This window comes from Eurosta solidaginis, unplaced genomic scaffold (genome assembly GCF_040869045.1).
Source record: "Eurosta solidaginis isolate ZX-2024a unplaced genomic scaffold, ASM4086904v1 ctg00001051.1, whole genome shotgun sequence".
NCBI classification, from domain to species: domain Eukaryota; kingdom Metazoa; phylum Arthropoda; class Insecta; order Diptera; family Tephritidae; genus Eurosta; species Eurosta solidaginis.
The window spans coordinates 499,335-525,587 of NW_027136896.1; positions in this window are offsets into that span (position 1 = coordinate 499,335).

Below are 26,253 nucleotides of genomic sequence, written 5' to 3' on the forward strand. Positions count from 1 at the left end.
TGTCGCTCTGATGCAAACAACTGCTGAGTTATCTACTCAAATTTGTTGAACAAAACGACTTACGTATTTTAAGCATGCTAACCTTTAGCCCGGTAAGCAAATTAAAAAAAAAAACGCAATATGTAGGCTACACGAGAACGTAGACGTCGAATAACCAAAACAAATGCGTTAAACAAATTCGTACACGTTATTTATCAACTTAACTCCAGAATTAAAGGATATACAACGAGAAACAACGTTTGACAACCTTTAAACAGTTTTAATAACTATCTCAAAAATTGTCGCTCTGATGCAAACAACTGATGAGTTATCTACTCAAATTTGTTGAACAAAACGACTTACGTATTTTAAACATGCTAACCTTTAGCCCGGTAAGCAAATTAAAAAAAAAACGCAATATGTAGGCTACACGAGAACGGAGACGTCGAGTAACCAAAACAAATGCGTTAAACAAATTCGTACACGTTATTTATCAATTTAACTCTAGAATTAAAGGTTATACAACGAGAAACAACGTTTGACAACCTTTAAACAGTTTTAATAACTATCTCAAAAATTGTCGCTCTGATGCAAACAACTGATGAGTTATCTACTTAAATTTGTTGAACAAAACGACTTACGTATTTTAAGCATGCTAACCTTTAGCCCGGTAAGCAAATTAAAAAAAAAAACCCAATATGTAGGCTACACGAGAACGGAGACGTCGAGTAACCAAAACAAATGCGTTAAACAAATTCGTACACGTTATTTATCAATTTAACTCTAGAATTAAAGGATATACAACGAGAAACAACGTTTGACAACCTTTAAACAGTTTTAATAACTATCTCAAAAATTGTCGCTCTGATGCAAACAACTGCTGAGTTATCTACTCAAATTTGTTGAACAAAACGACTTACGTATTTTAAACATGCTAACCTTTAGCCCGGTAAGCAAATTAAAAAAAAAAAACGCAATATGTAGGCTACACGAGAACGGAGACGTCGAGTAACCAAAACAAATGCGTTAAACAAATTCGTACACGTTATTTATAAATTTAACTCTAGAATTAAAGGATATACAACGAGAAACAACGTTTGACAACCTTTAAACAGTTTTAATAACTATCTCAAAAATTGTCGCTCTGATGCAAACAACTGATGAGTTATCTACTTAAATTTGTTGAACAAAACGACTTACGTATTTTAAGCATGCTAACCTTTAGCCCGGTAAGCAAATTAAAAAAAAAAACGCAATATGTAGGCTACACGAGAACGGAGACGTCGAGTAACCAAAACAAAGGCGTTAAACAAATTCGTACACGTTATTTATCAATTTAACTCTAGAATTAAAGGATATACAACGAGAAACAACGTTTGACAACCTTTAAACAGTTTTAATAACTATCTCAAAAATTGTCGCTCTGATGCAAACAACTGCTGAGTTATCTACTCAAATTTGTTGAACAAAACGACTTACGTATTTTAAACATGCTAACCTTTAGCCCGGTAAGCAAATTACAAAAAAAAAAACGCAATATGTAGGCTACACGAGAACGGAGACGTCGAGTAACCAAAACAAATGCGTTAAACAAATTCGTACACGTTATTTATAAATTTAACTCTAGAATTAAAGGATATACAACGAGAAACAACGTTTGACAACCTTTAAACAGTTTTAAGAACTATCTCAAAAATTATCGCTCTGATGCAAACAACTGATGAGTTATCTACTTAAATTTGTTGAACAAAACGACTTACGTATTTTAAGAATGCTAACCTTTAGCCCGGTAAGCAAATTAAAAAAAAAACGCAATATGTAGGCTACACGAGAACGGAGACGTCGAGTAACCAAAACAAATGCGTTAAACAAATTCGTATACGTTATTTATCAATTTAACTCTAGAATTAAAGGATATACAACGAGAAACAACGTTTGACAACCTTTAAACAGTTTTAATAACTATTTCAAAAATTGTCGCTCTGATGCAAACAACTGATGAGTTATCTACTTAAATTTGATGAACAAAACGACTTACGTATTCTAAACATGCTAACCTTTAGCCCGGTAAGCAAATTAAAAAAAAAAACGCAATATGTAGGCTACACGAGAACGGAGACGTCGAGTAACCAAAACAAATGCGTTAAACAAATTCGTACACGTTATTTATCAATTTAACTCTAGAATTAAAGGATATACAACGAGAAACAACGTTTGACAACCTTTAAACAGTTTTAATAACTATCTCAAAAATTATCGCATTTGTTTTGGTTACTCGACGTCTCCGTTCTCATGTAGCCTACATATTGCGTTTTTTTTTTTTAATTTGCTTACCGGGCTAAAGGTTAGCATGTTTAAAATACGTAAGTCGTTTTGTTCAACAAATTTGAGTAGATAACTCAGCAGTTGTTTGCATCAGAGCGACAATTTTTGAGATAGTTATTAAAACTGTTTAAAGGTTGTCAAACGTTGTTTCTCGTTGTATATCCTTTAATTCTAGAGTTAAATTAATAAATAACGTGTACGAATTTGTTTAACGCCTTTGTTTTGGTTACTCGACGTCTCCGTTCTCGTGTAGCCTACATATTGCGTTTTTTTTTTTAATTTGCTTACCGGGCTAAAGGTTAGCATGCTTAAAATACGTAAGTCGTTTTGTTCAACAAATTTAAGTAGATAACTCATCAGTTGTTTGCATCAGAGCGACAATTTTTGAGATAGTTATTAAAACTGTTTAAAGGTTGTCAAACGTTGTTTCTCGTTGTATATCCTTTAATTCTAGAGTTAAATTGATAAATAACGTGTACGAATTTGTTTAACGCATTTGTTTTGGTTACTCGACGTCTCCGTTCTCGTGTAGCCTACATATTGCGTTTTTTTTTTTAATTTGCTTACCGCGCTAAAGGTTAGCATGCTTAAAATACGTAAGTCGTTTTGTTCAACAAATTTAAGTAGATAACTCATCAGTTGTTTGCATCAGAGCGACAATTTTTGAGATAGTTATTAAAACTGTTTAAAGGTTGTCAAACGTTGTTTCTCGTTGTATATCCTTTAATTCTAGAGTTAAATTGATAAATAACGTGTACGAATTTGTTTAACGCATTTGTTTTGGTTACTCGACGTCTCCGTTCTCGTGTAGCCTACATAATGCGTTTTTTTTTTAATTTGCTTACCGGGCTAAAGGTTAGCATGTTTAAAATACCTAAGTCGTTTTGTTCAACAAATTTGAGTAGATAACTCAGCAGTTGTTTGCATCAGAGCGAAAATTTTTGAGATAGTTATTAAAACTGTTTAAAGGTTGTCAAACGTTGTTTCTCGTTGTATATCCTTTAATTCTAGAGTTAAATTGATAAATAACGTGTACGAATTTGTTTAACGCATTTGTTTTGGTTACTCGACGTCTCCGTTCTCGTGTAGCCTACATATTGCGTTTTTTTTTTTTAATTTGCTTACCGGGCTAAAGGTTAGCATGTTTAAAATACGTAAGTCGTTTTGTTCAACAAATTTAAGTAGATAACGCATCAGTTGTTTGCATCAGAGCGACAATTTTTGAGATAGTTATTAAAACTGTTTAAAGGTTGTCAAACGTTGTTTCTCGTTGTATATCCTTTAATTCTAGAGTTAAATTGATAAATAACGTGTACGAATTTGTTTAACGCATTTGTTTTGGTTACTCGACGTCTCCGTTCTCGTGTAGCCTACATATTGCGTTTTTTTTAATTTGCTTACCGGGCTAAAGGTTAGCATGTTTAAAATACGTAAGTCGTTTTGTTCAACACATTTGAGTAGATAACTCAGCAGTTGTTTGCATCAGAGCGACAATTTTTGAGATAGTTATTAAAACTGTTTAAAGGTTGTCAAACGTTGTTTCTCGTTGTATATCCTTTAATTCTAGAGTTAAATTGATAAATAACGTGTACGAATTTGTTTAACGCATTTGTTTTGGTTACTCGACGTCTCCGTTCTCGTGTAGCCTACATATTGCGTTTTTTTTTAATTTGCTTACCGGGCTAAAGGTTAGCATGTTTAAAATACGTAAGTCGTTTTGTTCAACAAATTTGAGTAGATAACTCATCAGTTGTTTGCATCAGAGCGACAATTTTTGAGATAGTTATTAAAACTGTTTAAAGGTTGTCAAACGTTGTTGCTCGTTGTATATCATTTAATTCTAGAGTTAAATTGATAAATAACGTGTACGAATTTGTTTAACGCATTTGTTTTGGTTATTCGACGTCTCCGTTCTCGTGTAGCCTACATATTGCGTTTTTTTTTAATTTGCTTACCGGGCTAAAGGTTAGCATGTTTAAAATACGTAAGTCGTTTTGTTCAACAAATTTGAGTAGATAACTCATCAGTTGTTTGCATCAGAGCGACAATTTTTGAGATAGTTATTAAAACTGTTTAAAGGTTGTCAAACGTTGTTTCTCGTTGTATATCCTTTAATTCTAGAGTTAAATTGATAAATAACGTGTACGAATTTGTTTAACGCATTTGTTTTGGTTACTCGACGTCTCCGTTCTCGTGTAGCCTACATATTGCGTTTTTTTTTTAATTTTCTTACCGGGCTAAAGGTTAGCATGCTTAAAATACGTAAGTCGTTTTGTTCAACAAATTTAAGTAGATAACTCATCAGTTGTTTGCATCAGAGCGATAATTTTTGAGATAGTATTTAAAACTGTTTAAAGGTTGTCAAACGTTGTTTCTCGTTGTATATCCTTTAATTCTAGAGTTAAATTGATAAATAACGTGTACGAATTTGTTTAACGCATTTGTTTTGGTTACTCGACGTCTCCGTTCTCGTGTAGCCTACATATTGCGTTTTTTTTTTTAATTTGCTTACCGGGCTAAAGGTTAGCATGTTTAAAATACGTAAGTCGTTTTGTTCAACAAATTTGAGTAGATAACTCAGCAGTTGTTTGCATTAGAGCGACAATTTTTGAGATAGTTATTAAAACTGTTTAAAGGTTGTCAAACGTTGTTTCTCGTTGTATATCCTTTAATTCTAGAGTTAAATTGATAAATAACGTGTACGAATTTGTTTTGGTTACTCGACGTCTCCGTTCTCGTGTAGCCTACATATTGCGTTTTTTTTTTAATTTGCTTACCGGGCTAAAGGTTAGCATGTTTAAAATACGTAAGTCGTTTTGTTCATCAAATTTAAGTAGATAACTCATCAGTTGTTTGCATCAGAGCGACAATTTTTGAGATAGTTATTAAAACTGTTTAAAGGTTGTCAAACGTTGTTTCTCGTTGTATATCCTTTAATTCTAGAGTTAAATTGATAAATAACGTGTACGAATTTGTTTATCGTATTTGTTTTGGTTACTCGACGTCTCCGTTCTCGTGTAGCCTACATATTGCGTTTTTTTTTTTAATTTGCTTACCGGGCTAAAGGTTAGCATACTTAAAATACGTAAGTCGTTTTGTTCAACAAATTTAAGTAGATAACTCATCAGTTGTTTGCATCAGAGCGATAATTTTTGAGATAGTTATTAAAACTGTTTAAAGGTTGTCAAACGTTGTTTCTCGTTGTATATCCTTTAATTCTAGAGTTAAATTGATAAATAACGTGTACGAATTTGTTTAACGCATTTGTTTTGGTTACTCGACGTCTCCGTTCTCGTGTAGCCTACATATTGCGTTTTTTTTTTAATTTGCTTACCGGGCTAAAGGTTAGCATGTTTAAAATACGTAAGTCGTTTTGTTCATCAAATTTAAGTAGATAACTCATCAGTTGTTTGCATCAGAGCGATAAATTTTGAGATAGTTATTAAAACTGTTTAAAGGTTGTCAAACGTTGTTTCTCGTTGTATATCCTTTAATTCTAGAGTTAAATTGATAAATAACGTGTACGAATTTGTTTAACGCATTTGTTTTGGTTACTCGACGTCTCCGTTCTCGTGTAGCCTACATATTGCGTTTTTTTTTTAATTTGCTTACCGGGCTAAAGGTTAGCATGCTTAAAATACGTAAGTCGTTTTGTTCAACAAATTTAAGTAGATAACTCATCAGTTGTTTGCATCAGAGCGACAATTTTTGAGATAGTTATTTAAACTGTTTAAAGGTTGTCAAACGTAGTTTCTCGTTGTATATCCTTTAATTCTAGAGTTAAGTTGATAAATAACGTGTACGAATTTGTTTAACGCATTTGTTTTGGTTACTCGACGTCTCTGTTCTCGTGTAGCCTACATATTGCGTTTTTTTTTAATTTGTTTACCGGGCTAAAGGTTAGCATGTTTAAAATACGTAAGTCGTTTTGTTCATCAAATTTAAGTAGATAACTCATCAGTTGTTTGCATCAGAGCGACAATTTTTGAGATAGTTATTAAAACTGTTTAAAGGTTGTCAAACGTTGTTTCTCGTTGTATATCCTTTAATTCTAGAGTTAAATTGATAAATAACGTGTACGAATTTGTTTAACGCATTTGTTTGGGTTACTCGACGTCTCCGTTCTCGTGTAGCCTACATATTGCGTTTTTTTTTAATTTGCTTACCGGGCTAAAAGTTAGCATGTTTAAAATACGTAAGTCGTTTTGTTCAACAAATTTGAGTAGATAACTCAGCAGTTGTTTGCATCAGAGCGACAATTTTTGAGATAGTTATTAAAACTGTTTAAAGGTTGTCAAACGTTGTTTCTCGTTGTATATCCTTTAATTCTAGAGTTAAATTGATAAATAACGTGTACGAATTTGTTTAACGCATTTGTTTTGGTTACTCGACGTCTCCGTTCTCGTGTAGCCTACATATTGCGTTTTTTTTTTAATTTGCTTACCGGGCTAAAGGTTAGCATGCTTAAAATACGTAAGTCGTTTTGTTCATCAAATTTAAGTAGATAACTCTTCAGTTGTTTGCATCAGAGCGATAATTTTTGAGATAGTTATTAAAACTGTTTAAAGGTTGTCAAACGTTGTTTCTCGTTGTATATCCTTTAATTCTAGAGTTAAATTGATAAATAACGTGTACGAATTTGTTTAACGCATTTGCTTTGGTTACTCGACGTCTCCGTTCTGGTGTAGCCTACATATTGCGTTTTTTTTTTTTAATTTGCTTACCGGGCTAAAGGTTAGCATGCTTAAAATACGTAAGTCGTTTTGTTCAACAAATTTAAGTAGATAACTCATCAGTTGTTTGCATCAGAGCGACAATTTTTGAGATAGTTATTTAAACTGTTTAAAGGTTGTCAAACGTAGTTTCTCGTTGTATATCCTTTAATTCTAGAGTTAAGTTGATAAATAACGTGTACGAATTTGTTTAACGCATTTGTTTTGGTTACTCGACGTCTCTGTTCTCGTGTAGCCTACATATTGCGTTTTTTTTTAATTTGTTTACCGGGCTAAAGGTTAGCATGTTTAAAATACGTAAGTCGTTTTGTTCATCAAATTTAAGTAGATAACTCATCAGTTGTTTGCATCAGAGCGACAATTTTTGAGATAGTTATTAAAACTGTTTAAAGGTTGTCAAACGTTGTTTCTCGTTGTATATCCTTTAATTCTAGAGTTAAATTGATAAATAACGTGTACGAATTTGTTTAACGCATTTGTTTGGGTTACTCGACGTCTCCGTTCTCGTGTAGCCTACATATTGCGTTTTTTTTAATTTGCTTACCGGGCTAAAAGTTAGCATGTTTAAAATACGTAAGTCGTTTTGTTCAACAAATTTGAGTAGATAACTCAGCAGTTGTTTGCATCAGAGCGACAATTTTTGAGATAGTTATTAAAACTGTTTAAAGGTTGTCAAACGTTGTTTCTCGTTGTATATCCTTTAATTCTAGAGTTAAATTGATAAATAACGTGTACGAATTTGTTTAACGCATTTGTTTTGGTTACTCGACGTCTCCGTTCTCGTGTAGCCTACATATTGCGTTTTTTTTTTAATTTGCTTACCGGGCTAAAGGTTAGCATGCTTAAAATACGTAAGTCGTTTTGTTCATCAAATTTAAGTAGATAACTCATCAGTTGTTTGCATCAGAGCGATAATTTTTGAGATAGTTATTAAAACTGTTTAAAGGTTGTCAAACGTTGTTTCTCGTTGTATATCCTTTAATTCTAGAGTTAAATTGATAAATAACGTGTACGAATTTGTTTAACGCATTTGCTTTGGTTACTCGACGTCTCCGTTCTGGTGTAGCCTACATATTGCGTTTTTTTTTTTTAATTTGCTTACCGGGCTAAAGGTTAGCATGCTTAAAATACGTAAGTCGTTTTGTTCAACAAATTTAAGTAGATAACTCATCAGTTGTTTGCATCAGAGCGACAATTTTTGAGATAGTTATTTAAACTGTTTAAAGGTTGTCAAACGTAGTTTCTCGTTGTATATCCTTTAATTCTAGAGTTAAGTTGATAAATAACGTGTACGAATTTGTTTAACGCATTTGTTTTGGTTACTCGACGTCTCTGTTCTCGTGTAGCCTACATATTGCGTTTTTTTTTAATTTGTTTACCGGGCTAAAGGTTAGCATGTTTAAAATACGTAAGTCGTTTTGTTCATCAAATTTAAGTAGATAACTCATCAGTTGTTTGCATCAGAGCGACAATTTTTGAGATAGTTATTAAAACTGTTTAAAGGTTGTCAAACGTTGTTTCTCGTTGTATATCCTTTAATTCTAGAGTTAAATTGATAAATAACGTGTACGAATTTGTTTAACGCATTTGTTTGGGTTACTCGACGTCTCCGTTCTCGTGTAGCCTACATATTGCGTTTTTTTTTAATTTGCTTACCGGGCTAAAAGTTAGCATGTTTAAAATACGTAAGTCGTTTTGTTCAACAAATTTGAGTAGATAACTCAGCAGTTGTTTGCATCAGAGCGACAATTTTTGAGATAGTTATTAAAACTGTTTAAAGGTTGTCAAACGTTGTTTCTCGTTGTATATCCTTTAATTCTAGAGTTAAATTGATAAATAACGTGTACGAATTTGTTTAACGCATTTGTTTTGGTTACTCGACATCTCCGTTCTCGTGTAGCCTACATATTGCGTTTTTTTTGTAATTTGCTTACCGGGCTAAAGGTTAGCATGTTTAAAATACGTAAGTCGTTTTGTTCAACAAATTTGAGTAGATAACTCAGCAGTTGTTTGCATCAGAGCGACAATTTTTGAGATAGTTATTAAAACTGTTTAAAGGTTGTCAAACGTTGTTTCTCGTTGTATATCCTTTAATTCTAGAGTTAAATTGATAAATAACGTGTACGAATTTGTTTAACGCATTTGTTTTGGTTACTCGACGTCTGCGTTCTCGTGTAGCCTACATATTGCGTTTTTTTTTTTTAATTTGCTTACCGGGCTAAAGGTTAGCATGCTTAAAATACGTAAGTCGTTTTGTTCAACAAATTTAAGTAGATAACTCATCAGTTGTTTGCATCAGAGCGACAATTTTTGAGATAGTTATTAAAACTGTTTAAAGGTTGTCAAACGTTGTTTCTCGTTGTATATCCTTTAATTCTAGAGTTAAATTGATAAATAACGTGTACGAATTTGTTTAACGCATTTGTTTTGGTTACTCGACGTCTCCGTTCTCGTGTAGCCTACATATTGCGTTTTTTTTTTAATTTGCTTACCGGGCTAAAGGTTAGCATGTTTAAAATACGTAAGTCGTTTTGTTCAACAAATTTGAGTATATAACTCATCAGTTGTTTGCATCAGAGCGACAATTTTTGAGATAGTTATTAAAACTGTTCAAAGGTTGTCAAACGTTGTTTCTCGTTGTATATCCTTTAATTCTAGAGTTAAATTGATAAATAACGTGTACGAATTTGTTTAACGCATTTGTTTTGGTTACTCGACGTCTCCGTTCTCGTGTAGCCTACATATTGCGTTTTTTTTTTTAATTTGCTTACCGGGCTAAAGGTTAGCATGCTTAAAATACGTAAGTCGTTTTGTTCAACAAATTTGAGTAGATAACTCAGCAGTTGTTTGCATCAGAGCGACAATTTTTGAGATAGTTATTAAAACTGTTTAAAGGTTGTCAAACGTTGTTTCTCGTTGTATATCCTTTAATTCTAGAGTTAAATAGATAAATAACGTGTACGAATTTGTGTAACGCATTTGTTTTGGTTACTCGACGTCTCCGTTCTCGTGTAGCCTACATATTGCGTTTTTTTTTTAATTTGCTTACCGGGCTAAAGGTTAGCATGTTTAAAATACGTAAGTCGTTTTGTTCAACAAATTTAAGTAGATAACTCATCAGTTGTTTGCATCAGAGCGACAATTTTTGAGATAGTTATTAAAACTGTTTAAAGGTTGTCAAACGTTGTTTCTCGTTGTATATCCTTTAATTCTAGAGTTAAATTGATAAATAACGTGTACGAATTTGTGTAACGCATTTGTTTTGGTTACTCGACGTCTCCGTTCTCGTGTAGCCTACATATTGCGTTTTTTTTTTAATTTGCTTACCGGGCTAAAGGTTAGCATGTTTAAAATACGTAAGTCGTTTTGTTCATCAAATTTAAGTAGATAACTCATCAGTTGTTTGCATCAGAGCGACAATTTTTGAGATAGTTATTAAAACTGTTTAAAGGTTGTCAAACGTTGTTTCTCGTTGTATATCCTTTAATTCTAGAGTTAAATTGATAAATAACGTGTACGAATTTGTTTAACGCATTTGTTTTGGTTACTCGACGTCTCCGTTCTCGTGTAGCCTACATATTGCGTTTTTTTTTAATTTGCTTACCGGGCTAAAGGTTAGCATGTTTAAAATACGTAAGTCGTTTTGTTCAACAAATTTAAGTAGATAACTCATCAGTTGTTTGCATCAGAGCGACAATTTTTGAGATAGTTATTAAAACTGTTTAAAGGTTGTCAAACGTTGTTTCTCGTTGTATATCCTTTAATTCTAGAGTTAAATTGATAAATAACGTGTACGAATTTGTTTAACGCATTTGTTTTGGTTACTCGACGTCTCCGTTCTCGTGTAGCCTACATATTGCTTGCGTTTTTTTTAATTTGCTTACCGGGCTAAAGGTTAGCATGTTTAAAATACGTAAGTCGTTTTGTTCAACAAATTTGAGTAGATAACTCAGCAGTTGTTTGCATCAGAGCGACAATTTTTGAGATAGTTATTAAAACTGTTTAAAGGTTGTCAAACGTTGTTTCTCGTTGTATATCCTTTAATTCTAGAGTTAAATTGATAAATAACGTGTACGAATTTGTTTAACGCATTTGTTTTGGTTACTCGACGTCTCCGTTCTCGTGTAGCCTACATATTGCGTTTTTTTTTTTAATTTGCTTACCGGGCTAAAGGTTAGCATGCTTAAAATACGTAAGTCGTTTTGTTCAACAAATTTGAGTAGATAACTCATCAGTTGTTTGCATCAGAGCGACAATTTTTGAGATAGTTATTAAAACTGTTTAAAGGTTGTCAAACGTTGTTTCTCGTTGTATATCCTTTAATTCTAGAGTTAAATTGATAAATAACGTGTACGAATTTGTTTAACGTATTTGTTTTGGTTACTCGACGTCTCCGTTCTCGTGTAGCCTACATATTGCGTTTTTTTTTTAATTTGCTTACCGGGCTAAAGGTTAGCATGTTTAAAATACGTAAGTGGTTTTGTTCAACAAATTTAAGTAGATAACTCATCAGTTGTTTGCATCAGAGCGACAATTGTTGAGATAGTTATTAAAACTGTTTAAAGGTTGTCAAACGTTGTTTCTCGTTGTATATCCTTTAATTCTAGAGTTAAATTGATAAATAACGTGTACGAATTTGTTTAACGCATTTGTTTTGGTTACTCGACGTCTCCGTTCTCGTGTAGCCTACATAATGCGTTTTTTTTTTAATTTGCTTACCGGGCTAAAGGTTAGCATGCTTAAAATACGTAAGTCGTTTTGTTCAACAAATTTAAGTAGATAACTCATCAGTTGTTTGCATCAGAGCGATAATTTTTGAGATAGTTATTAAAACTGTTTAAAGGTTGTCAAACGTTGTTTCTCGTTGTATATCCTTTAATTCTAGAGTTAAATTGATAAATAACGTGTACGAATTTGTTTAACGCATTTGTTTTGGTTACTCGACGTCTCCGTTCTCGTGTAGCCTACATATTGCGTTTTTTTTTTTAATTTGCTTACCGGGCTAAAGGTTAGCATGTTTAAAATACGTAAGTCGTTTTGTTCATCAAATTTAAGTAGATAACTCATCAGTTGTTTGCATCAGAGCGACAATTTTTGAGATAGTTATTAAAACTGTTTAAAGGTTGTCAAACGTTGTTTCTCGTTGTATATCCTTTAATTCTAGAGTTAAATTGATAAATAACGTATACGAATTTGTTTAACGCATTTGTTTTGGTTACTCGACGTCTCCGTTCTCGTGTAGCCTACGTATTGCGTTTTTTTTTTAATTTGCTTACCGGGCTAAAGGTTAGCATGCTTAAAATACGTAAGTCGTTTTGTTCAACAAATTTAAGTAGATAACTCATCAGTTGTTTGCATCAGAGCGATAATTTTTGAGATAGTTATTAAAACTGTTTAAAGGTTGTCAAACGTTGTTTCTCGTTGTTTATCCTTTAATTCTAGAGTTAAATTGATAAATAACGTGTACGAATTTGTTTAACGCATTTATTTTGGTTACTCGACGTCTCCGTTCTCGTGTAGCCTACATATTGCGTTTTTTTTTTGTAATTTGCTTACCGGGCTAAAGGTTAGCATGTTTAAAATACGTAAGTCGTTTTGTTCGACAAATTTGAGTAGATAACTCAGCAGTTGTTTGCATCAGAGCGACAATTTTTGAGATAGTTATTAAAACTGTTTAAAGGTTGTCAAACGTTGTTTCTCGTTGTATATCCTTTAATTCTAGAGTTAAATTGATAAATAACGTGTACGAATTTGTTTAACGCATTTGTTTTGGTTACTCGACGTCTCCGTTCTCGTGTAGCCTACATATTGCGTTTTTTTTTTTAATTTGCTTACCGGCCTAAAGGTTAGCATGCTTAAAATACGTAAGTCGTTTTGTTCAACAAATTTAAGTAGATAACTCATCAGTTGTTTGCATCAGAGCGACAATTTTTGAGATAGTTATTAAAACTGTTTAAAGGTTGTCAAACGTTGTTTCTCGTTGTATATCCTTTAATTCTAGAGCTAAATTGATAAATAACGTGTACGAATTTGTTTAACGCATTTGTTTTGGTTACTCGACGTCTCCGTTCTCGTGTAGCCTACATATTGCGTTTTTTTTTAAATTTGCTTACCGGGCTAAAGGTTAGCATGTTTAAAATACGTAAGTCGTTTTGTTCAACAAATTTGAGTAGATAACTCGGCAGTTGTTTGCATCAGAGCGGCAATTTTTGAGATAGTCATTAAAACTGTTTAAAGGTTGTCAAACGTTGTTTCTCGTTGTATATCCTTTAATTCTAGAGTTAAATTGATAAATAACGTGTACGAATTTGTTTAACGCATTTGTTTTGGTTACTCGACGTCTCCGTTCTCGTGTAGCCTACATATTGCGTTTTTTTTTTAATTTGCTTACCGGGCTAAAGGTTAGCATGCTTAAAATACGTAAGTCGTTTTGTTCAACAAATTTGAGTAGATAACTCGGCAGTTGTTTGCATCAGAGCGACAATTTTTGAGATAGTCATTAAAACTGTTTAAAGGTTGTCAAACGTTGTTTCTCGTTGTATATCCTTTAATTCTAGAGTTATATTGATAAATAACGTGTACGAATTTGTTTAACGCATTTGTTTTGGTTACTCGACGTCTCCGTTCTCGTGTAGCCTACATATTGCGTTTTTTTTTTTAATTTGCTTACCGGGCTAAAGGTTAGCATGCTTAAAATACGTAAGTCGTTTTGTTCAACAAATTTAAGTAGATAACTCATCAGTTGTTTGCATCAGAGCGATAATTTTTGAGATAGTTATTAAAACTGTTTAAAGGTTGTCAAACGTTGTTTCTCGTTGTATATCCTTTAATTCTAGAGTTAAATTGATAAATAACGTGTCCGAATTTGTTTAACGCATTTGTTTTGGTTACTCGACGTCTCCCTTCTCGTGTAGCCTACATATTGCGTTTTTTTTTTAATTTGCTTACCGGGCTAAAGGTTAGCATGTTTAAAATACGTAAGTCGTTTTGTTCAACAAATTTAAGTAGATAACTCATCAGTTGTTTGCATCAGAGCGACAATTTTTGAGATAGTTATTAAAACTGTTTAAAGGTTGTCAAACGTTGTTTCTCGTTGTATATCCTTTAATTCTAGAGTTAAATTGATAAACAACGTGTACGAATTTGTTTAACGCATTTGTTTTGGTTACTCGACGTCTCCGTTCTCGTGTAGCCTACATATTGCGTTTTTTTTTTAATTTGCTTACCGGGCTAAAGGTTAGCATGTTTAAAATACGTAAGTCGTTTTGTTCATCAAATTTAAGTAGATAACTCATCAGTTGTTTGCATCAGAGCGACAATTTTTGAGATAGTTATTAAAACTTTTTAAAGGTTGTCAAACGTTGTTTCTCGTTGTATATCCTTTAATTCTAGAGTTAAATTGATAAATAACGTGTACGAATTTGTTTAACGCATTTGTTTTGGTTACTCGACGTCTCCGTTCTCGTGTAGCCTACATATTGCGTTTTTTTTTTAATTTGCTTACCGGGCTAAAGGTTAGCATGTTTAAAATACGTAAGTCGTTTTGTTCAACAAATTTAAGTAGATAACTCATCAGTTGTTTGCATCAGAGCGACAATTTTTGAGATAGTTATTAAAACTGTTTAAAGGTTGTCAAACGTTGTTTCTCGTTGTATATCCTTTAATTCTAGAGTTAAATTAATAAATAACGTGTACGAATTTGTTTAACGCATTTGTTTTGGTTACTCGACGTCTCCGTTCTCGTGTAGCCTACATATTGCGTTTTTTTTTTAATTTGCTTACCGGGCTAAAGGTTAGCATGTTTAAAATACGTAAGTCATTTTGTTCAACAAATTTGAGTAGATAACTCAGCAGTTGTTTGCATCAGAGCGACAATTTTTGAGATAGTTATTAAAACTGTTTAAAGGTTGTCAAACGTTGTTTCTCGTTGTATATCCTTTAATTCTAGAGTTAAATTGATAAATAACGTGTACGAATTTGTTTAACGCATTTGTTTTGGTTACTCGACGTCTCCGTTCTCGTGTAGCCTACATATTGCGTTTTTTTTTTTAATTTGCTTACCGGGCTAAAGGTTAGCATGCTTAAAATACGTAAGTCGTTTTGTTCAACAAATTTGAGTAGATAACTCATCAGTTGTTTGCATCAGAGCGACAATTTTTGAGATAGTTATTAAAACTGTTTAAAGGTTGTCAAACGTTGTTTCTCGTTGTATATCCTTTAATTCTAGAGTTAAATTGATAAATAACGTGTACGAATTTGTTTAACGCATTTGTTTTGGTTACTCGACATCTCCGTTCTCGTGTAGCCTACATATTGCGTTTTTTTTGTAATTTGCTTACCGGGCTAAAGGTTAGCATGTTTAAAATACGTAAGTCGTTTTGTTCAACAAATTTGAGTAGATAACTCAGCAGTTGTTTGCATCAGAGCGACAATTTTTGAGATAGTTATTAAAACTGTTTAAAGGTTGTCAAACGTTGTTTCTCGTTGTATATCCTTTAATTCTAGAGTTAAATTGATAAATAACGTGTACGAATTTGTTTAACGCATTTGTTTTGGTTACTCGACGTCTGCGTTCTCGTGTAGCCTACATATTGCGTTTTTTTTTTTTTAATTTGCTTACCGGGCTAAAGGTTAGCATGCTTAAAATACGTAAGTCGTTTTGTTCAACAAATTTAAGTAGATAACTCATCAGTTGTTTGCATCAGAGCGACAATTTTTGAGATAGTTATTAAAACTGTTTAAAGGTTGTCAAACGTTGTTTCTCGTTGTATATCCTTTAATTCTAGAGTTAAATTGATAAACAACGTGTACGAATTTGTTTAACGCATTTGTTTTGGTTACTCGACGTCTCCGTTCTCGTGTAGCCTACATATTGCGTTTTTTTTTTTAATTTGCTTACCGGGCTAAAGGTTAGCATGCTTAAAATACGTAAGTCGTTTTGTTCAACAAATTTGAGTAGATAACTCATCAGTTGTTTGCATCAGAGCGACAATTTTTGAGATAGTTATTAAAACTGTTTAAAGGTTGTCAAACGTTGTTTCTCGTTGTATATCCTTTAATTCTAGAGTTAAATTGATAAATAACGTGTACGAATTTGTTTAACGCATTTGTTTTGGTTACTCGACGTCTCCGTTCTCGTGTAGCCTACATATTGCGTTTTTTTTTTTAATTTGCTTACCGGGCTAAAGGTTAGCATGCTTAAAATACGTAAGTCGTTTTGTTCAACAAATTTGAGTAGATAACTCATCAGTTGTTTGCATCAGAGCGACAATTTTTGAGATAGTTATTAAAACTGTTTAAAGGTTGTCAAACGTTGTTTCTCGTTGTATATCCTTTAATTCTAGAGTTAAATTGATAAATAACGTGTACGAATTTGTTTAACGCATTTGTTTTGGTTACTCGACATCTCCGTTCTCGTGTAGCCTACATATTGCGTTTTTTTTGTAATTTGCTTACCGGGCTAAAGGTTAGCATGTTTAAAATACGTAAGTCGTTTTGTTCAACAAATTTGAGTAGATAACTCAGCAGTTGTTTGCATCAGAGCGACAATTTTTGAGATAGTTATTAAAACTGTTTAAAGGTTGTCAAACGTTGTTTCTCGTTGTATATCCTTTAATTCTAGAGTTAAATTGATAAATAACGTGTACGAATTTGTTTAACGCATTTGTTTTGGTTACTCGACGTCTGCGTTCTCGTGTAGCCTACATATTGCGTTTTTTTTTTTTTAATTTGCTTACCGGGCTAAAGGTTAGCATGCTTAAAATACGTAAGTCGTTTTGTTCAACAAATTTAAGTAGATAACTCATCAGTTGTTTGCATCAGAGCGACAATTTTTGAGATAGTTATTAAAACTGTTTAAAGGTTGTCAAACGTTGTTTCTCGTTGTATATCCTTTAATTCTAGAGTTAACATATTGCCTACATATTGCGTTTTTTTTTTAATTTGCTTACCGGGCTAAAGGTTAGCATGTTTAAAATACGTAAGTCGTTTTGTTCAACAAATTTGAGTATATAACTCATCAGTTGTTTGCATCAGAGCGACAATTTTTGAGATAGTTATTAAAACTGTTTAAAGGTTGTCAAACGTTGTTTCTCGTTGTATATCCTTTAATTCTAGAGTTAAATTGATAAACAACGTGTACGAATTTGTTTAACGCATTTGTTTTGGTTACTCGACGTCTCCGTTCTCGTGTAGCCTACATATTGCGTTTTTTTTTTAATTTGCTTACCGGGCTAAAGGTTAGCATGTTTAAAATACGTAAGTCGTTTTGTTCATCAAATTTAAGTAGATAACTCATCAGTTGTTTGCATCAGAGCGACAATTTTTGAGATAGTTATTAAAACTTTTTAAAGGTTGTCAAACGTTGTTTCTCGTTGTATATCCTTTAATTCTAGAGTTAAATTGATAAATAACGTGTACGAATTTGTTTAACGCATTTGTTTTGGTTACTCGACGTCTCCGTTCTCGTGTAGCCTACATATTGCGTTTTTTTTTTAATTTGCTTACCGGGCTAAAGGTTAGCATGTTTAAAATACGTAAGTCGTTTTGTTCAACAAATTTAAGTAGATAACTCATCAGTTGTTTGCATCAGAGCGACAATTTTTGAGATAGTTATTAAAACTGTTTAAAGGTTGTCAAACGTTGTTTCTCGTTGTATATCCTTTAATTCTAGAGTTAAATTAATAAATAACGTGTACGAATTTGTTTAACGCATTTGTTTTGGTTACTCGACGTCTCCGTTCTCGTGTAGCCTACATATTGCGTTTTTTTTTTAATTTGCTTACCGGGCTAAAGGTTAGCATGTTTAAAATACGTAAGTCATTTTGTTCAACAAATTTGAGTAGATAACTCAGCAGTTGTTTGCATCAGAGCGACAATTTTTGAGATAGTTATTAAAACTGTTTAAAGGTTGTCAAACGTTGTTTCTCGTTGTATATCCTTTAATTCTAGAGTTAAATTGATAAATAACGTGTACGAATTTGTTTAACGCATTTGTTTTGGTTACTCGACGTCTCCGTTCTCGTGTAGCCTACATATTGCGTTTTTTTTTTTAATTTGCTTACCGGGCTAAAGGTTAGCATGCTTAAAATACGTAAGTCGTTTTGTTCAACAAATTTGAGTAGATAACTCATCAGTTGTTTGCATCAGAGCGACAATTTTTGAGATAGTTATTAAAACTGTTTAAAGGTTGTCAAACGTTGTTTCTCGTTGTATATCCTTTAATTCTAGAGTTAAATTGATAAATAACGTGTACGAATTTGTTTAACGCATTTGTTTTGGTTACTCGACATCTCCGTTCTCGTGTAGCCTACATATTGCGTTTTTTTTGTAATTTGCTTACCGGGCTAAAGGTTAGCATGTTTAAAATACGTAAGTCGTTTTGTTCAACAAATTTGAGTAGATAACTCAGCAGTTGTTTGCATCAGAGCGACAATTTTTGAGATAGTTATTAAAACTGTTTAAAGGTTGTCAAACGTTGTTTCTCGTTGTATATCCTTTAATTCTAGAGTTAAATTGATAAATAACGTGTACGAATTTGTTTAACGCATTTGTTTTGGTTACTCGACGTCTGCGTTCTCGTGTAGCCTACATATTGCGTTTTTTTTTTTTAATTTGCTTACCGGGCTAAAGGTTAGCATGCTTAAAATACGTAAGTCGTTTTGTTCAACAAATTTAAGTAGATAACTCATCAGTTGTTTGCATCAGAGCGACAATTTTTGAGATAGTTATTAAAACTGTTTAAAGGTTGTCAAACGTTGTTTCTCGTTGTATATCCTTTAATTCTAGAGTTAACATATTGCCTACATATTGCGTTTTTTTTTTAATTTGCTTACCGGGCTAAAGGTTAGCATGTTTAAAATACGTAAGTCGTTTTGTTCAACAAATTTGAGTATATAACTCATCAGTTGTTTGCATCAGAGCGACAATTTTTGAGATAGTTATTAAAACTGTTTAAAGGTTGTCAAACGTTGTTTCTCGTTGTATATCCTTTAATTCTAGAGTTAAATTGATAAATAACGTGTACGAATTTGTTTAACGCATTTGTTTTGGTTACTCGACGTCTCCGTTCTCGTGTAGCCTACATATTGCGTTTTTTTTTTTAATTTGCTTACCGGGCTAAAGGTTAGCATGCTTAAAATACGTAAGTCGTTTTGTTCAACAAATTTGAGTAGATAACTCAGCAGTTGTTTGCATCAGAGCGACAATTTTTGAGATAGTTATTAAAACTGTTTAAAGGTTGTCAAACGTTGTTTCTCGTTGTATATCCTTTAATTCTAGAGTTAAATTGATAAATAACGTGTACGAATTTGTTTAACGCATTTGTTTTGGTTACTCGACGTCTCCGTTCTCGTGTAGCCTACATATTGCGTTTTTTTTTTTTAATTTGCTTACCGGGCTAAAGGTTAGCATGCTTAAAATACGTAAGTCGTTTTGTTCAACAAATTTAAGTAGATAACTCATCAGTTGTTTGCATCAGAGCGATAATTTTTGAGATAGTTATTAAAACTGTTTAAAGGTTGTCAAACGTTGTTTCTCGTTGTATATCCTTTAATTCTAGAGTTAAATTGATAAATAACGTGTACGAATTTGTTTAACGCATTTGTTTTGGTTAACCGACGTCTCCGTTCTCGTGTAGCCTACATATTGCGTTTTTTTTTTAATTTGCTTACCGGGCTAAAGGTTAGCATGTTTAAAATACGTAAGTCGTTTTGTTGAACAAATTTAAGTAAATAACTCATCAGTTGTTTGCATCAGAGCGACAATTTTTGAGATAGTTATTAAAACTGTTTAAAGGTTGTCAAACGTTGTTTCTCGTTGTATATCCTTTAATTCTAGAGTTAAATTGATAAATAACGTGTACGAATTTGTTTAACGCATTTGTTTTGGTTACTCGACGTCTCCGTTCTCGTGTAGCCTACATATTGCGTTTTTTTTTTTTAATTTGCTTACCGGGCTAAAGGTTAGCATGTTTAAAATACGTAAGTCGTTTTGTTCATCAAATTTAAGTAGATAACTCATCAGTTGTTTGCATCAGAGCGACAATTTTTGAGATAGTTATTAAAACTGTTTAAAGGTTGTCAAACGTTGTTTCTCGTTGTATATCCTTTAATTCTAGAGTTAAATTGATAAATAACGTGTACGAATTTGTTTAACGCATTTGTTTTGGTTACTCGACGTCTCCGTTCTCGTGTAGCCTACATATTGCGTTTTTTTTTTTAATTTGCTTACCGGGCTAAAGGTTAGCATGTTTAAAATACGTAAGTCGTTTTGTTCAACAAATTTAAGTAGATAACTCATCAGTTGTTTGCATCAGAGCGACAATTTTTGAGATAGTTATTAAAACTGTTTAAAGGTTGTCAAACGTTGTTTCTCGTTGTATATCCTTTAATTCTAGAGTTAAATTGATAAATAACGTGTACGAATTTGTTTAACGCATTTGTTTTGGTTACTCGACGTCTCCGTTCTCGTGTAGCCTACATATTGCGTTTTTTTTTAATTTGCTTACCGGGCTAAAGGTTAGCATGTTTAAAATACGTAAGTCGTTTTGTTCAACAAATTTGAGTAGATAACTCAGCAGTTGTTTGCATCAGAGCGACAATTTTTGAGATAGTTATTAAAACTGTTTAAAGGTTGTCAAACGTTGTTTCTCGTTGTATATCCTTTAATTCTAGAGTTAAATTGATAAATAACGTGTACGAATTTGTTTAACGCATTTGTTTTGGTTACTCGACGTCTCCGTTCTCGTGTAGCCTACATATTGCGTTTTTTTTTTTAATTTGCTTACCGGGCTAAAGGTTAGCATGCTTAAAATACGTAAGTCGTTTTGTTCAACAAATTTGAGTAGATAACTCATCAGTTGTTTGCATCAGAGCGACAATTTTTGAGATAGTTATTAAAACTGTTTAAAGGTTGTCAAACGTTGTTTCTCGTTGTATATCCTTTAATTCTAGAGTTAAATTGATAAATAACGTGTACGAATTTGTTTAACGTATTTGTTTTGGTTACTCGACGTCTCCGTTCTCGTGTAGCCTACATATTGCGTTTTTTTTTTTAATTTGCTTACCGGGCTAAAGGTTAGCATGTTTAAAATACGTAAGTGGTTTTGTTCAACAAATTTAAGTAGATAACTCATCAGTTGTTTGCATCAGAGCGACAATTGTTGAGATAGTTATTAAAACTGTTTAAAGGTTGTCAAACGTTGTTTCTCGTTGTATATCCTTTAATTCTAGAGTTAAATTGATAAATAACGTGTACGAATTTGTTTAACGCATTTGTTTTGGTTACTCGACGTCTCCGTTCTCGTGTAGCCTACATATTGCGTTTTTTTTTTAATTTGCTTACCGGGCTAAAGGTTAGCATGCCTAAAATACGTAAGTCGTTTTGTTCAACAAATTTAAGTAGATAACTCATCAGTTGTTTGCATCAGAGCGATAATTTTTGAGATAGTTATTAAAACTGTTTAAAGGTTGTCAAACGTTGTTTCTCGTTGTATATCCTTTAATTCTAGCGTTAAATTGATAAATAACGTGTACGAATTTGTTTAACGCATTTGTTTTGGTTACTCGACGTCTCCGTTCTCGTGTAGCCTACATATTGCGTTTTTTTTTAATTTGCTTACCGGGCTAAAGGTTAGCATGTTTAAAATACGTAAGTCGTTTTGTTCATCAAATTTAAGTAGATAACTCATCAGTTGTTTGCATCAGAGCGACAATTTTTGAGATAGTTATTAAAACTGTTTAAAGGTTGTCAAACGTTGTTTCTCGTTGTATATCCTTTAATTCTAGAGTTAAATTGATAAATAACGTATACGAATTTGTTTAACGCATTTGTTTTGGTTACTCGACGTCTCCGTTCTCGTGTAGCCTACGTATTGCGTTTTTTTTTTAATTTGCTTACCGGGCTAAAGGTTAGCATGCTTAAAATACGTAAGTCGTTTTGTTCAACAAATTTAAGTAGATAACTCATCAGTTGTTTGCATCAGAGCGATAATTTTTGAGATAGTTATTAAAACTGTTTAAAGGTTGTCAAACGTTGTTTCTCGTTGTTTATCCTTTAATTCTAGAGTTAAATTGATAAATAACGTGTACGAATTTGTTTAACGCATTTATTTTGGTTACTCGACGTCTCCGTTCTCGTGTAGCCTACATATTGCGTTTTTTTTTGTAATTTGCTTACCGGGCTAAAGGTTAGCATGTTTAAAATACGTAAGTCGTTTTGTTCGACAAATTTGAGTAGATAACTCAGCAGTTGTTTGCATCAGAACGACAATTTTTGAGATAGTTATTAAAACTGTTTAAAGGTTGTCAAACGTTGTTTCTCGTTGTATATCCTTTAATTCTAGAGTTAAGTTGATAAATAACGTGTACGAATTTGTTTAACGCATTTGTTTTGGTTACTCGACGTCTCCGTTCTCGTGTAGCCTACATATTGCGTTTTTTTTTTTAATTTGCTTACCGGGCTAAAGGTTAGCATGCTTAAAATACGTAAGTCGTTTTGTTCAACAAATTTAAGTAGATAACTCATCAGTTGTTTGCATCAGAGCGACAATTTTTGAGATAGTTATTAAAACTGTTTAAAGGTTGTCAAACGTTGTTTCTCGTTGTATATCCTTTAATTCTAGAGCTAAATTGATAAATAACGTGTACGAATTTGTTTAACGCATTTGTTTTGGTTACTCGACGTCTCCGTTCTCGTGTAGCCTACATATTGCGTTTTTTTTTAAATTTGCTTACCGGGCTAAAGGTTAGCATGTTTAAAATACGTAAGTCGTTTTGTTCAACAAATTTGAGTATATAACTCATCAGTTGTTTGCATCAGAGCGACAATTTTTGAGATAGTTATTAAAACTGTTTAAAGGTTGTCAAACGTTGTTTCTCGTTGTATATCCTTTAATTCTAGAGTTAAATTGATAAATAACGTGTACGAATTTGTTTAACGCATTTGTTTTGGTTAACCGACGTCTCCGTTCTCGTGTAGCCTACATATTGCGTTTTTTTTTAAATTTGCTTACCGGGCTAAAGGTTAGCATGTTTAAAATACGTAAGTCGTTTTGTTCATCAAATTTAAGTAGATAACTCATCAGTCGTTTGCATCAGAGCGACAATTTTTGAGATAGTTATTAAAACTGTTTAAAGGTTGTCAAACGTTGTTTCTCGTTGTATATCCTTTAATTCTAGAGTTAAATTGATAAATAACGTGTACGAATTTGTTTAACGCATTTGTTTTGGTTACTCGACGTCTGCGTTCTCGTGTAGCCTACATATTGCGTTTTTTTTTTTTTAATTTGCTTACCGGGCTAAAGGTTAGCATGCTTAAAATACGTAAGTCGTTTTGTTCAACAAATTTGAGTAGATAACTCATCAGTCGTTTGCATCAGAGCGACAATTTTTGAGATAGTTATTAAAACTGTTTAAAGGTTGTCAAACGTTGTTTCTCGTTGTATATCCTTTAATTCTAGAGTTAAATTGATAAATAGCGTGTACGAATTTGTTTAACGCATTTGTTTTGGTTACTCGACGTCTCCGTTCTCGTGTAGCCTACATATTGCGTTTTTTTTTTAATTTGCTTACCGGGCTAAAGGTTAGCATGTTTAAAATACGTAAGTCGTTTTGTTCAACAAATTTGAGTATATAACTCATCAGTTGTTTGCATCAGAGCGACAATTTTTGAGATAGTTATTAAAACTGTTTAAGGGTTGTCAAACGTTGTTTCTCGTTGTATATCCTTTAATTCTAGAGTTAAATTGATAAATAACGTATACGAATTTGTTTAACGCATTTGTTTTGGTTACTCGACGTCTCCGTTCTCGTGTAGCCTACGTATTGCGTTTTTTTTTTAATTTGCTTACCGGGCTAAAGGTTAGCATGCTTAAAATACGTAAGTCGTTTTGTTCAACAAATTTAAGTAGATAACTCATCAGTTGTTTGCATCAGAGCGATAATTTTTGAGATAGTTATTAAAACTGTTTAAAGGTTGTCAAACGTTGTTTCTCGTTGTTTATCCTTTAATTCTAGAGTTAAATTGATAAATAACGTGTACGAATTTGTTTAACGCATTTATTTTGGTTACTCGACGTCTCCGTTCTCGTGTAGCCTACATATTGCGTTTTTTTTTGTAATTTGCTTACCGGGCTAAAGGTTAGCATGTTTAAAATACGTAAGTCGTTTTGTTCGACAAATTTGAGTAGATAACTCAGCAGTTGTTTGCATCAGAGCGACAATTTTTGAGATAGTTATTAAAACTGTTTAAAGGTTGTCAAACGTTGTTTCTCGTTGTATATCCTTTAATTCTAGAGTTAAGTTGATAAATAACGTGTACGAATTTGTTTAACGCATTTGTTTTGGTTACTCGACGTCTCCGTTCTCGTGTAGCCTACATATTGCGTTTTTTTTTTTAATTTGCTTACCGGGCTAAAGGTTAGCATGCTTAAAATACGTAAGTCGTTTTGTTCAACAAATTTAAGTAGATAACTCATCAGTTGTTTGCATCAGAGCGACAATTTTTGAGATAGTTATTAAAACTGTTTAAAGGTTGTCAAACGTTGTTTCTCGTTGTATATCCTTTAATTCTAGAGCTAAATTGATAAATAACGTGTACGAATTTGTTTAACGCATTTGTTTTGGTTACTCGACGTCTCCGTTCTCGTGTAGCCTACATATTGCGTTTTTTTTTAAATTTGCTTACCGGGCTAAAGGTTAGCATGTTTAAAATACGTAAGTCGTTTTGTTCAACAAATTTGAGTAGATAACTCATCAGTTGTTTGCATCAGAGCGACAATTTTTGAGATAGTTATTAAAACTGTTTAAAGGTTGTCAAACGTTGTTTCTCGTTGTATATCCTTTAATTCTAGAGTTAAATTGATAAATAACGTGTACGAATTTGTTTAACGCATTTGTTTTGGTTACTCGACGTCTCCGTTCTCGTGTAGCCTACATATTGCGTTTTTTTTTTAATTTGCTTACCGGGCTAAAGGTTAGCATGCTTAAAATACGTAAGTCGTTTTGTTCAACAAATTTGAGTAGATAACTCGGCAGTTGTTTGCATCAGAGCGACAATTTTTGAGATAGTCATTAAAACTGTTTAAAGGTTGTCAAACGTTGTTTCTCGTTGTATATCCTTTAATTCTAGAGTTAAATTGATAAATAACGTGTACGAATTTGTTTAACGCATTTGTTTTGGTTACTCGACGTCTCCCTTCTCGTGTAGCCTACATATTGCGTTTTTTTTTTAATTTGCTTACCGGGCTAAAGGTTAGCATGTTTAAAATACGTAAGTCGTTTTGTTCAACAAATTTAAGTAGATAACTCATCAGTTGTTTGCATCAGAGCGACAATTTTTGAGATAGTTATTAAAACTGTTTAAAGGTTGTCAAACGTTGTTTCTCGTTGTATATCCTTTAATTCTAGAGTTAAATTGATAAACAACGTGTACGAATTTGTTTAACGCATTTGTTTTGGTTACTCGACGTCTCCGTTCTCGTGTAGCCTACATATTGCGTTTTTTTTTAATTTGCTTACCGGGCTAAAGGTTAGCATGTTTAAAATACGTAAGTCGTTTTGTTCATCAAATTTAAGTAGATAACTCATCAGTTGTTTGCATCAGAGCGACAATTTTTGAGATAGTTATTAAAACTTTTTAAAGGTTGTCAAACGTTGTTTCTCGTTGTATATCCTTTAATTCTAGAGTTAAATTGATAAATAACGTGTACGAATTTGTTTAACGCATTTGTTTTGGTTACTCGACGTCTCCGTTCTCGTGTAGCCTACATATTGCGTTTTTTTTTAATTTGCTTACCGGGCTAAAGGTTAGCATGTTTAAAATACGTAAGTCGTTTTGTTCAAAAAATTTAAGTAGATAACTCATCAGTTGTTTGCATCAGAGCGACAATTTTTGAGATAGTTATTAAAACTGTTTAAAGGTTGTAAAACGTTGTTTCTCGTTGTATATCCTTTAATTCTAGAGTTAAATTAATAAATAACGTGTACGAATTTGTTTAACGCATTTGTTTTGGTTACTCGACGTCTCCGTTCTCGTGTAGCCTACATATTGCGTTTTTTTTTTAATTTGCTTACCGGGCTAAAGGTTAGCATGTTTAAAATACGTAAGTCATTTTGTTCAACAAATTTGAGTAGATAACTCAGCAGTTGTTTGCATCAGAGCGACAATTTTTGAGATAGTTATTAAAACTGTTTAAAGGTTGTCAAACGTTGTTTCT